Source organism: Mytilus trossulus, unplaced genomic scaffold, assembly GCF_036588685.1.
Source record: "Mytilus trossulus isolate FHL-02 unplaced genomic scaffold, PNRI_Mtr1.1.1.hap1 h1tg000215l__unscaffolded, whole genome shotgun sequence".
In the NCBI taxonomy this organism is placed as follows: domain Eukaryota; kingdom Metazoa; phylum Mollusca; class Bivalvia; order Mytilida; family Mytilidae; genus Mytilus; species Mytilus trossulus.
In genome coordinates, this window is record NW_026963312.1 from 816,933 (window position 1) to 831,945 (window position 15,013).

The 15,013-nt window shown below is 33.5% G+C and overlaps 1 protein-coding gene across 1 annotated transcript in view; it reads left to right on the forward strand.

The window, feature by feature from the left end:
- LOC134701108 (death-associated protein kinase 1-like) overlaps positions 1-15,013 on the forward strand; it is a 246,414-nt gene that overhangs the window by 157,732 nt on the left and 73,669 nt on the right. The window lies entirely within an intron of this gene.

Below are 15,013 nucleotides of genomic sequence, written 5' to 3' on the forward strand. Positions count from 1 at the left end.
TTTAATTCGTGTGATTTTTGAAAGATCAGCTGTTTAACATGTAAGACTATGGAGCAGTCACTGACATACAAAACTAAGGGCGATCGTATCCAGGATTTTTGAAAGGGGGACTTAATATTCCCGAAAACTGAATCATAAACACCGAGCCGAAGGAGTCGATTTTTTTAGCAGATATTATGCTAAAAAGTTATATAAATTATGAGAAACTCCTTCTAATTTCTCCTGGGTCCCCTACTGTAAAATTATACACAAAATTGTTGAAGTCCCTAGTACATGTAACCTTTTGATCCCACCAGACAATAGAACCAGACATAACAACCACACTCATTTAGGCAACTACAAACATATAAAGACAGTTTAACAGGGCCGAAACTAGCCTCTTTTAATAGTGAGGCAAAAAATATTAGGTGAAATTTTTTTGGCGAGGAGTCTGGGGCCGCTCAGTCAAGGCCCCCAGAAGCTCTGAGAAAAATAACGCAAAATCGTGCATTCTTAGCGTTTCCCGGACTTTTTCTTACACAGAAACGCAAATGATTTAAGCTACTTTTTCGACAATATTCTAGTCTCAAAGCAAAAACATAGATTCATTGTTATTTAAGACTTTAAGGTTTTTGGGAAAACATTAAAAGACCGATATGTAGGATAAGTCAAAAATCGTAATTCTCATAATCATTAATACCGGATCGGTCTGTCTGTTCTTGTCTTGTATTGTGTTGACTTGTGATTTTTTTATGACTAGACTTAAATATAGTGACAGTGCCAGGCGCGGATCCAGGGGGAGGGGGGTCCGGTGTTGGACCCTCCCTTTTTTTTTATGATCAATGCATTTGAATGGGGACATGTAGTTAGACCCCCCCCCCTTTTTTTGTCCGGGTTTAGGACCCCCCCTTTTTTTAAATGGCTGGATCCGCCCCTGAGTGCAGTGTTATACTTTAAGTACTAGTACTGCTTAAGTCGACACTAGGGACCATATTGACCCGGTTTTACGGTATTTATGTTTCTTTCATTATTGAAACCCTCCAGCAACTATCAAGATGAAGGACAGGCATACAAACTTTGACAAATAATTATTCATCATTTGAAATGATTTGATCCCGGGAAATTGGTGGTCTACTTTAATATAAACCATGTCAGCTATTAAGATGTATCCACCGGCGCTTGGCTATATGATACAGATATTTTTTTTAATTTTTTGTTGTTGATTAAGATATTCATTTTTTTATATTTATAATACATATCTATCACGTCTGTGCATATCTCACCTAGTGTCTAGTGATTTTAACGACTCAGAGAAAATACCCAATTTTACTATCCATACTAAGAAAATTGGGTGTTTTCTCTGAGTCGTTTAAATTCCTCGAAACTAGGTGAGACATGCACAGAAGTGATAGATATCTATCATAAATATGGAAAATTGAATATCTTAATCAACAAGAATAAATAAAAAGAAATGTCTGTATCATATACCAAGCGCCTGTGGTTTTATATACAAAAAGGCAGTTTTGTATTCTTCAGTGATATTAATGTGTATTCATGTGTTTTTATACCCCCGCTTTCAAAAAAGGGGGGTATACTGTTTTACCTCTGTCTGTCCGTCAGTCCGTCCGTCCGTCCGTCCGTCCGTCAGTCCGTCCGTCCGTCCGTCAGTCAGTCCGTCCCATGAAACTTTCGTCACATTTTTCTCAGGAACTACACATCCACCCTTTCTGTAATTTGGTATCAACATTTATATATGTCAGCCATACCGTGTGAAGCGTTTTCAGATTCATCATTCATCGACTTCCTGTTTACCGAACACTTAAACGATTTTACACATGATAGCCAAATTGAAAATTTTCGTCACATTTTTCTCAGGAACTACAATACAAGGATTTCTGAAATTTGGTTTCAGGATTTATATAAGTCAGCTATACCGTGTGATGCGTTTTCAGATTCATCACTCGACAACTTCCTGTTTACCGAACACTTGCATATTTTTACACTATTAATATTATCCACTTGCGGCGGGGGTATCATCAGTGAGCAGTAGCTCGCAGTTTCACTTGGTTTTTTTGTTGTTTTTTTGTTGTTTTTTTTGTTGTCTAAATGTACTTTAATAATTCTAATCATTTTCTGTGCTTTATTTTGTAATTCATTCATTTGATTGTACAGCTCAAATTTTGGGCACCATGATTGGTTAATAAAAATTATCTTATCTTATCTTATATTAAGTACAATTCTCCATGCAGAAACGACCATTTCTTTCTGTGTCCAGTGTGAGTAGTATCCTATATTCTTAAAATATTTTCTCGCATAATGCCTGGACATCGGTGGACATGCAGCATTACACAGTGTTAACATGTTTACAAATGAAAATCAACACTCGGACTAGTCATTAAGTAGGACAGCAAATGAACAAAAGACAAACCCGGGACACAGAAGTACAAACAATAGACCATCAAGTTCAACTGTGGAAATCAAACTGAGTAAAATAGAAACATGGATTAAGAAAAACATGCAGAGGCGACATGAGAGAGTGAAGAGAACATGCTTCTTGCAAGACACTTTCCGTGAAAACAATTTGATATGAAGACAATCTTTTGCTTTAGTTTCTTTTTTCTTTTTTTTTTTTTAATTTAAAACATGAGGCATTTGCCTCATTTGTCTCAATGTAGTTACGGCCCTGCCTGAGTTATTTATATATAGATATTCATTTTATCCACGTACAGTTATAGATTGGAATCGCCTGCCACAACAAATAGTGTCATGCAGTACAGTACAGGGATTCAAGAGTATGATCCCAGAATCTGCTCTCATCCCTATTTTCTATCCTTAACTATAATTATTATATATCATATAGTATTAGCTGCTACATGTTATTTTTCAAATGTCGGAGGCGGATTTAGGGGTGCCAGGGTGCCCGGGACCCCCTTTTTGGGAAAAAAATTGGTTGCTTATTATGTACATGTTTTTTGTACATTATTTTGATTTTTGATTTTGTTGGATTTTTTCTGTTTACCTTGTAATTATATAAATTTGTATAGTCGACACCCGGCGATTAATCTTCAATAATTGTTATGTCGGTTTTAAAAGCTGTTATGTCGGTTTTAAAAGCTCTTCAGAGCTTATGTTTGTAATTGCTTGCTTATACCGACTCTAAATAAAGCTTTATGTCTTATGTCTTATGTCTATCGCTAGAAACTGACAGAAGAAGACTGCCATATCGTAAGAATTTCCGGAAATAAGTCCCGAAACGAGCTGTATATTATGCGCAATAGTTTTCGCGCCCCCTGTCACAAATATGTTTCCTGTTACAAAATACGAAAGAAAGGACAACAACAGACGGTTTGGTCAAATATACTCAAAGACATAACCAAGATATTGCGACAACTTTAAGAAGTATGTTTAAATAAGACGTGTATTTTGAAAATGGTCCCAGCAAGGATTTGTATACTATAGATCTTACTCCCAGGGGTTGTCCCACACAAATGTGGATAGGCCCCTTTAGGCAGCAACCATTTGATTTTCTGCGGGGGGCTATGTTTTTTTTTTCTGTGCAAACTTTTTTTTTTCGCCTTTGGCAAAGAACAATCTATTTTTTTAGCGACAAACCGAAAACATTTTTTTCTTTCAATTTTAGCATTACATATACATGTGGATATATTTGAATTCATGGTTTGCCGATTTCTGTGTACAAAGCCTAAAGAAAATTTGTAATTCATTGAAAATATGAATTCGTGGTTCACCTGTCCCCAAGAAACCCACGAAAATTGGTATCCAACGAATAATAATGAATCCATAGTAGACAGAATCAAGTTATGAAAATGCAAAAATGTTTAGCACAATAAGATCTACAAATAAGTCAACATTCAGCAGAATTAGAGCTACAAATCAGTCTCATCCCCAAAACTGTCAACATACTTTTAATAAACTATAAAAGTTATTTCCCCTTACTGATGATTTTTATGCTCCACCTATGAGGGGCATTATGTTTTCGGCATGACACAATATCTGCCATTTGAGACAACCTGGCTAACAACAGGCTGTCATGATATGATGAATTTGTCATAAAACTCTTCAAATGAGCTTTGTATGGTACTATGGAAGGTTATACTTTTCTTTTTTCATTCATGACAAGTAAATACAATTTCAGGAAATTTTAGCGATGCTATATCACCGTGTATCATCAGTACAGTAGATATAGGTACTAACCAAGTGGGCATGACCGATTTTGACCTGACACAGTAACGAAAATCTTTGTTTTGCTTTGTTAATATTCAATGTACATTTCTCAACATTTGAAATTCCTGCTCCCAAATAATTTTCGCATCGATTATTTCCTATTTATAAAACAACTTTGATATATATACTAATAAGAACAACTAACGTGTAAATGCGCAAATAGTTTTGAATGTCAACACCAACTTTCAATTTTGATACAGTTGTTGAGACGTTTACATGTTTTATCTGAAAGAAAGCTAATACAGGGCAAAAGTAATATATACCAATCATAAACCTGTCTGTGATTACTCATTCCTTGAAACTTTTTGGGTAATAAACAAGTATGAAAATAAAGTTTTTGTGTACGGTGTACAGCAACTTAACTGTGCACCGTACAGAAGGATTTATGTGGTCAGCTAAACACTGTACACAACGCTTCTTTTCGGAATAAAATTTCGGAAAATAACATATGTATGAAAGATTTCAATGCCAATTAATGAAACAGCTATACTTATTACACACACACAGTGGCCTTCTATCAGAAAAAGAGTTGCAATGAATATAGAATTATATCGGATGAGACAAGTGTCAACTTCCTTGACAAGTATTTGAACATGTTTTTAGTTATCATTCTTGTTTTGGGACATGAGACATCTCTAATCATCAACCTACGACCAAATCATTTCTTAAAACAACAATTGTGTTTAAATTGAAGTACACATTGATATTATGTGAACAAAACAAAAGATTTTCGTTACCGTGTCAGGTCAAAAATCACTTATATCTGCTGTACGATGATACATGGTGTATATAATCATGATAATTAAGTTACATGTATTTTATATTTTCAGTTTGAAGATCTTCTATTTATATTTATTTGATTCAAGGCTATATAATTAATTACTATACATTCTATAGGTGAGTGAACATTATATTTATATATTGGACATTTAACATGTTTAATGATTTATTTAAATGAATTGAAACTCGGAAATATATTGAAATTTTAAATGGATAAATTCTTAAATGGGAGATAATCCAGAGCTAGCGAATTCATTCTAAGTAGCATTACACCAGTGTTTTTAATGCTGTTGGAACAAGATTAACAAAAGTTGTATTCAGCAGCTTTTGTATTTATAAGGGGAGACAAAAAATAAAATGACATAATTCCGAAATTAATTGCATTTGAGAGTTGAAACTAATTAAACATTGCAAACATTACAAATAGAGTTGTTAACTAAGATATCAAATTGTGCTTTATGATTGTAAGATGGGAGGTCTATGTCAATGAGACAGCAACCAATCAACAAAAGAAGTCAAAATGGTATTTAACAATAGACAAGTGTGTCTATAACATGTTTTTATTTCATTTATATTTTCAGTTTCAACATCTATAATGTCTATTATTGATATTTATTTGATCATTGTCCAGTCCCTGTGATCATTGTCCAGTCCTTGGGATCATTGTCCAGTCCTTGTGATCCTTGTCCAGTCAATGTGATCCTTGTCCAGTCGATGTGATCCTTGTCCAGTTGAGTTACTATTGTAGGTAAGTGAACTATATATGATCATTTACTACTGAAATTAATTAGGGCCCCGCCGTTAGGCTGGTCGCCCTATAGTGATCAGTCCGTCCTTCTGTCCGTCCGTCTGTAACACTTTAACTTTGTGTCCGCTCCATATCTAGAGAACCATTATGATTTCATACTTAATACTTTACATGTTTATTAACCACCACCAGAGGGCGTGTCATGATGTATGTACAACTTCCTAGGTCAAAGGTCAAGGTAAAAAAACTTTGGTTTCAGTTGACAACCCTGTGTCCTGTGGTGAAGATCGTGTCCGCTCTATATCTTGAGAAATGTTATGATTTCAAAGTTTATACTTGACATCCATTTTAACCAACACCAGAGGGTGTGTCATGATGTATGTACAACTTCCTAGGTCAAAGGTCAAGGTCAAAAACTTTGGTTTCAGTTGACAACCCCGTGTCCTGTGGTGAAGATCGTGTCCGCTCCATATCTAGATAACCGTTATGATTTCAAAGTTTATACTTGACATCCATTTTAACCACCACCAGAGGGCGTGTCATGATGTATTTACAACTTCCTAGGTCAAAGGTCTGTCTGTCTGTTGGTCTGTCCATCGCTAACAAATTTGATCCACACTATATTTTGAGAGGACAGCTGTTATTATTTCATACTTTATACCTGACAAACATTTTCAACTTAACATATATATTAACCAACACCAGTGAATGTGTCATAATGTATGCATCCTAGGTCAAAGGTCAATATGTCGGTCTGTCCATCCGTTCGTTGTTCTTGACAAATTGTGTCCGCTCTACCTCTCGAGAACCGTTAATACATTTTGTAATATTTCAATCATACTTTATACTTGACCGTCTGTCTGTCGGTTTGTACATGACACCAGAGTGTGTGTTACCAAAGTGCCAGAGTGTGTGTCAAAGGTCCGTCTGTCGGTCTGTTCATCCGTTTGTTGTTCTTAACAAATTAAGGAAGTTGGGAATATTTATCAGTTTTAACTTAATATCTTAGAAAGTAAGTATCAGTTTTAACTTAAAATCTTAGAATAAAATCACACATGAGACTATGTAATAACTTCAAATAATGCTTCATATCAGATTATCCATACAACTTATTTACCCCACGTTATTGACAGCGGGGCCCACAGAGATGGCTCCCATCTCAATGGTATCTAGTTTCAAAAGAGAGGTGAATATAGAATTAAAACTCTAATAGGGGGAGATAATTAACAGATATATTTCACATTCAAAATATCACAACACCTGTGTTTTTATGTAGTAAACAAGACACAAAAAAACAAAGAATGCATCTTGTAAAAGTAAAGATTTAGAGGTCTATATCAATGAGACAGCAACCAATCAATGAAAGAGGTCAAACTGGTATCAAACAATACACAAGTATCTGTATAACATGTGATTATTATTTCAACCTGAAATAGAAACATTTATATTCTTATTTTTCAAATCTATTATTAGTATTTATTTGATCCCTGTCCAGTCAAGTTGATCCCTGTCCTGTCAAGTTGATACCTGTCCAGTCAAGTTGATCCCTCTCCAGTCAAGTTGATCATTGGCCAGTTTATTGGATCCCAGTCCAGTCAAACTGTTGTTATAGGTAAGTGTATATTTGTATGTGAACTATATTTTCATATAGGATCATTTTCTACTGAAATTTGTTTCAAAAGAGTGGCAAATGTAGAATTTTAACTCTAACAAGGGAAGATATTAATTGACAGATATATTTTACATTCAAATATCACAAAACCTGTGATTTTAGCTCACCTGGCCCAAAGGGCCAAGTGAGCTTTACTCATCACTTAGTGTCCGTCGTCCGTCGTCATCCGTTAACTTTTACAAAAATCTTCTCCTCTGAAACTACTAGTCCAAATTTAATCAAACTTGGCCTGAATCTTCCTTAGAGTATCTAGTTTAAAAAATGTATCCGATGAACCCGCCCATCAACCAAGAAGGCCGCCATGGCTAAAAATAGAACATGGGGGTAAAATGCAGTTTTGGCTGATATCTCTGAAACTAAAGCATTTAGAGCAAATCTGAAAGGGGTATACATGTTCATCAGGTCAAGATCTATCTGCCCTGAAATTTTCAGGCACATCAGACAACTCCTTGTTGGGTTGCAGCCCATGAATTGGTGAGTTTAGAGAAATTTTGAAGTTTTTAGTTATTATCTTGAGTTTTATAATAGATAAAGATAAACTGTGACAGCAAAATTATTCAGCTAAGTAAGATCTACAAATTAGTCAATAGGACCAAAATTGTTTATTGACCCCTTAAAGAGTTATTGCTCTTTAATGTCAATTTTTGACAATTTTTCTACGCATTTGTCTACAGGAGAGTTGTCAGTGGATCTTATGGATATATAACGGCCGTCTTTTTGTGTGAGGTTACAAGAACTTACCAAACATATAACTAATAGCCTGTTGTTGTTAGCTTGCTGCTTAAGTTTGCTTACAGCCAGTCGTAACGGTTTTGAAAAGTTTCGCCACCTTTGCACCACCATTGAATATGTTGAGTAACAGGATGGTCCAAAAATACTTTATTTTTTAATTTAATTCCTTTACTATCTGATAAAACCACTGGAGTATAAGCTCTTGTATTTGATGGAGATATTTCTGGCTTGCTAAGCTGTTTGTGAAGTTTATTGAGTGACATATGTTAGGCAGAAGTTAGTGATTCTGGATTTGTTCAATGTTAGATATAATATATATATATATATATATGTCAAGCACTATATTGATATAATTATGGCACTATATATACTACTCTATATGCAAGCTAAATATTGTATATAGGCACTGAAAGCAGTAATTCTTATATTATTAAATATTCGAAAGAAACCAACAGAAGTCAATTTAGGAATACGATATACCAGATAAAAGATAACCCAAATTCGTTAAAATCCCTTGTAATATTTCCAACGACTCTAGATTACCTTCGTTGTACAAATGTGAACAAATTGTAAGACAAACTAATATATGATCATAATATAAAAAACAACAAATAGTAAGTTTGAATTTTTGGCAATTTTTTGTCATGGATTTATTAGGACAGTTCAACTATGTATCAACCGGCCAACGAATTTGCATTCATCGACAATTTCTCATTAATGTCCAAGATTAAAACATTGAAGGGCAACCATCATATGTTTTCTCCAAATGGCGACTGGGCTACCAGACGCCAACTGTGATAAATTCAGCCAAATGCTAGCAAACTTCGTTTGTGAGCATCGCCAAACAAAATTTATCAATCCATGACAAAAAATTCAACACTTAAACAAATTCTGAAGTTACATAGGTTTTCAACTCAACCATTTCAATTGAACTTAGTAAATCAACCATACTTACAACAGTTCAATGTAGTAATCAACCATACTATAAAACAGTTGAACGCAGTATATCAATCATACTGTACAACAGTTCAACGTAGTATATCAACCATACTATACAACATTTCAACGTAGTATGAAACCATACTATAGAACAGTTCAACGTAGTATATCAACCATACTATACAACATTTCAACGTAGTATGAAACCATACTATAGAACAGTTCAACGTAGTATATCAACCATACTATACAACAGTTCAACGTAGTATGAAACCATACTATACAACAGTTCAAGGTAGTTTACAACTATACTATACGACAGTACAAATATAAGCAATGTGTACAACTCAACATTAACTTGACCGGGTTCCTATGTTAAAACCAATTTGAAACTGAACTCTTATAAAGGATTTCTCATCAATAGGTATAAAAGCGGACCATTATTTCCAGGTCGTATTTGCAAAAAAAGTTATCAAACTACGTAAATGTAGAGGAAACATCTCATTTGTTTATTTTTATCAACAAACTTTTAGAGTAATGGATCTCCCTTTTTTATACGACCGCAAATTTTGAAAAAAATTTCGTCGTATATTGCTATCACGTTGGCGTCGTCGTCGTCGTGGTCGTCGTCGTCGTCCGAATACTTTTAGTTTTCGCACTCTAACTTTAGTAAAAGTGAATAGAAATCTATGAAATTTTAACACAAGGTTTATGACCATAAAAGGAAGGCTGGTATTGATTTTGGGAGTTTTGGTCCCAATATTTTAGGAATTAGGGGCCAAAAAGGGCCCAAATAAGCATTTTCTTGGTTTTCGCACTATAACTTTAGTTTAAGTTAATAGAAATCTATGAAATTTTGACACAAGGTTTATGACCACAAAAGAAAGGATGGGATTGATTTTGGGAGTTTTGGTTTCAACAGTTTAGGAATTAGGGGCCAAAAAAGGGCCCAAATAAGCATTATTCTTGGTTTTCGCACAATAACTTTAGTTAAAGTAAATAGAAATCAATGAAATTTAAACACAATGTTTATGACCACAAAAGGAAGGTTGGTATTGATTTTGGGAGTTTCGGTCCCAACAGTTTAGGAATTAGGGGCCAAAAAGGGACCCAAATAAGCATTTTTCTTGGTTTTTGCACCATAGCGTTAGTATAAGTAAATAGAAATCTATGAAATTTAAACACAAGGTTTATGACTATAAAAGGAAGGTTGGTATTGATTTTGGGAGTTTTGGTCCCAACAGTTAAGGGAAAAGGGGCCCAAAGGGTCCAAAATTAAACTTTGTTTGATTTCATCAAAATTGAATAATTGGGGTTCTTTGAAATGCCAAATCTAACTGTGTATGTAGATTCTTAATTTTTGGTCCCGTTTTCTAATTGGTCTACATTAAGGTCCAAAGGGTCCAAAATTAAACTTAGTTTGATTTTAACAAAAATTGAAACCTTGGGGTTCTTTGATATGCTGAATCTAAAAATGTACTTAGATTTTTGATTATTGGCCCAGTTTTCAAGTTGGCCCAAATCGAGGTCCAAAATTAAACATTGTTTGATTTCATCAAAAATTGAATAATTGGGGTTCTTTGATATGCCAAATCTAACTGTATGTAGATTCTTAATTTTTGGTTCAGTTTTAAAATTGGTCTAAATTAAAGTGCAAAGGGTCCAAAATTAAACTAAGTTTGATTTTAACAAAAATCAAATTCTTGGGCCTCTTTGATATGCTGAATCTAAACATGTACTTAGATTTTTGATTATGGGCCCAGTTTTCAAGTTGGTCCAAATCAGGATCTAAAATTATTATATTAAGTATTGTGCAATAGCAAGTCTTTTCAATTGCACAGTATTGTGCAATGGCAAGAAATATCTTATTTCACAATATTGTGAAATAGCAATTTTTTTTTTAATTAAGAGTTATCTTTCTTTGTCCAGTAAAGTAAGCAAGAAATATCTGCAAGAATTTTTTTTAATTGGAGTTATCTTTCTTTGTCCAGAATCAACTTAAATCTTCGTTATATACAATATACAATGTATATTCACTTTTTACTACCAACTGATAAATTTAAATAATCTTTACCATTCAGTGATAACAAGCAGTTTTTTTACATCTTAATATTTTATGATGTATTTAAATGAGTAGTAATTGTTGCAAACTCCATTAGAATATCTTAATTGAAATTAGTTTTGGAATAAGGGAAAGGGGGATGTGATTAAAAAATTGGGTTCAATTTTTCTCATTTGAAATTTCATAAATAAAAAGAAAATTTCTTCAAACATTTTTTTGAGAGGATTAATATTCAACAGCATAGTGAATTGCTCTAAGAGAAAACAAAAATTTTAAGTTCATTTGAATACATTCATTCTGTGTCAGAAACCTATGCTGTGTCAACTATTTAATCACAATCCAAATTTAGAGCGGACTCCAGCTTGAATGTTGTGTCCATACTTGCCCCAACTGTTCAGGGTTCAACCTCTGCGGTCGTATAAAGCTACGCCCTGCGGAGCATCTGGTTACAGTTTAGAAAAAAACTATAGTAATAAAATCTGACTTTACATGATCAATATATATATCTCGCCTATGTTCATCATGTGATGGAGTGGCAAGTTCATTCGCACGTAAAAATGCAGCAAATGCTGTTTGAAGCTTATAATTTTTATATTTCAATTTGCAACAATAGCCAAATTAACACAATGAAATTCATTTAAATGCATAAAAAAGATGACTAAAGCATAGGTATTATTTTTATATAAGTAATGTCAACTAATAAAACTTTGTCCCAATTATATGGCTATTTTGAAAATGATCATGACTCATTTGAATAAACTGCACAACCCAAGAAAAAACCACCTGCACTGTCAGCATACAACTGTAAATCAGCATTAGAAAAGAGTTCATTTACATTATATGTAAATTATCTTTTGTTAAAACTTCCTTTTGGGTGTTGTCTATTACCAGAGTTGTTTATGAAATGTCATTCCTATTATACCTAGATGGATCAGTATCAATTTCATTGTCCATAAATCGACGACATCTTTAGGAAGAGTGATCTAAACCACATTTTAGACATGCATGTCTGTATTGGCAATTGCGTTTATTGCAAAAACCTTTGAAATTAAAATCGTACCATTTATTACTAACATCAGCGTGTTGTTGTTTTGAAGTATTGGCTGTTAAAATACGTAACCACTAAAAACCATCTATGGATGACCATTTCTTTGTATGGTCCCTTGATACCCTTAAACGGAATTGTTGGTCATAAGAATAGCATTTTTCAAAAGAATGATCAGCTGCTGCACCCCTTATGATGAACATAAGGACAAGGACCTGGGCATAGGCAATACATGAATCAGTCCAATCTTCAACAGAACTTACAGTATGGTTTTTTTTTAACTCTGTTTTGTATAACTAGCATACCCTCATTGATGCCAATTGTATTTTCGGTATTTGTTTGGCTGTTAAAATTCTTACGGTGCATAAGAGACAAATCAATGTATTCAAAATTCCAAATTTTGTCCTTAAGTTTTTGGCTTATAAATATGTCAACTTCATTAAAGCCAGGTAACATTAGAGGTTCATCATAAACTTCATTTACCTCACCTAATGCAGCTAATTGTGGCTCATTCACTCGAATGTCAACAGGTCGCATGGCAACTACTTCGGGTTCGTCAACCCGCTGTCTTCTTTCTATATGTGCTTCTTGTTCTACATCAGCTGGTGGACGCCTTCCCACATTTCTCACAACTGGTTGTGGCTGTTGTACTTCCCTGGGAGCCCTCCTAACCCGAAGCTCCGGACCTCTAACCTGGTCCTGTCGGCGACGTCTTCCTCTACCTCTTGGCATTGTTATAACTATTATAATCATAAATACAGATTAGATACATACATCAAGCTTTAAAGTCCAGATCATATTTAAACATGTATGAATTTAACATAAGATAAATTGAAATAAATTGAAATACCAAAATGTTTACACTGCGTAATCTTAACTAAACTTTTGATACATTTTTATGCATCAAAACAATGGAAGTTGATTAAAAACATAACTCAAAACAGGTTTCTTAACAAAATAAATATCGTTTTGAAAACGTTTGATAGCTTCTATACCAAGCTTAACTTAATTAAACTATGTTTCCGCAAATTAAACACACATGTATTAATCATGTAATGTTTAATAAAATTAAACGTTTCCGGTCATGTTAAATATAACACGGCATACACAACATACATTGTAATTACCTGTTCAAAGTGTATTGCTAATACTTTTAAAACAAAATATATCACCTGTAGTAAAGCATTTAATTTTAATGCTTGTCAATGAAATATACATGTGCACAGTGAAACATAACTATTATTATTAGTTATAGTTTGTTCCGTGATATATGCTATGCAAGTGAGAGAAAAATTGAATTAATGAATCGAACTGTGTGCAAGAAATAACTTTAATTAAAACTCAAATATTTTTTTTTACAAATTACAGAAATAAAATAATCCAGAAAATACGATTGCAGTAACTAATCTTACATCAATAAAACATAATGTACTTATCTTATGTCCGAATCGCCTGTCCTTTTTGTGTTCCTTCAGAGTTCAAATCACGCAATGAACAAATCACGAAAAGCATGCAATTTTATACCAAATAAAAGCGGGAAAACCGCTTATGAAAAATGTAGGTGAACAAAAGACGCTTAAGTCCGTCAAAATTAAAGAAAAGTTAACTCTAGTTTAGCAGACGATACTCTCAATTTATTAAATTGATTTAATGCTGAACGATTAAATCTTTTTAATTTTGGGCAATCTCTGTGAAATGGGGTCAGCCTTAAATACAATTTAGAAATTTAATATATATCGGTATATTACAAGAGTTTATTTGAAATTACCTATATAATATAACTGAAAAAGTTTTAATAAAATCTTTTATTGTTTAAGACTGTTTGAATTTCGCGCCTCTGTGAAAAAAAATGGCTTCAAAATTTTCTGACAAGTATCGTCAGTTGATTTTCACTAAAACACTATTTAATTGTGGGCTTTTTAAATAAATATTAATGCTAGGATATAATGACTTTGTATGTACAAAAATATCACAATGTAACACAATGTAACTAAAGGTAAACACAAAAAAACTTCAAATATTCGCTCCAAGTCAGATTCACGTCTTCACTCTTCAATCACACAATCACTTCTTATAGTGTTTAAATTTTCGTGTTTGCCTGTGTTTTCAATAAAAATGCCCCAGGACTTGAAACTCAATTGTCACGTATTTTACATTGCATGTATAAATGATCTGTATGGAAAAACTTGGCGATTTTACTGCCAAATATTCTCCACTTTACACACCTTTGGTTCATGTCAGATATAAATAATATTTCAATGCTGGTCGAAGGCATCGTTAACATAATCATCCTGATCTACGGATCACCAAAGGCCATTCTTCATAGGATACAACGTTTGTTTACAAAATAGATTGTACACACGTTGATATTGATTGTATTGGACGAACTTTTAAAAAAAAAAACCCTGCTCTTCAAGTATAAAGACACAGAAGCGATCATATCATGATTACAAGCTTTCCACATCAATTTCAAACAAATGCTTTGAAACTCTAAATGCAAGTGTTCATGTCAAACGCTCACCTGATACCAAACGGACTAGACCTTATACGGGAAAGATAAAACCTGAGAATTCGGCTAAAAAAGTTTTGAGCGTGAAATACAAATATAAGATTTTTGGTAGGAACGAAACATTGAATAAAGTAAAATCTTGCTGGTAATTACAAATAAAAGATTTTCAGGCGGAACGAATTTATATGGTCGGTCGGTAAAGGGCAAACAAACAATATTTTAATTTAAGCCTCATGACAAGTAAATACAATTTCAGGAAATTTTAGCAATGCTATATAATCATGATAATTAAGTTACATGTATTT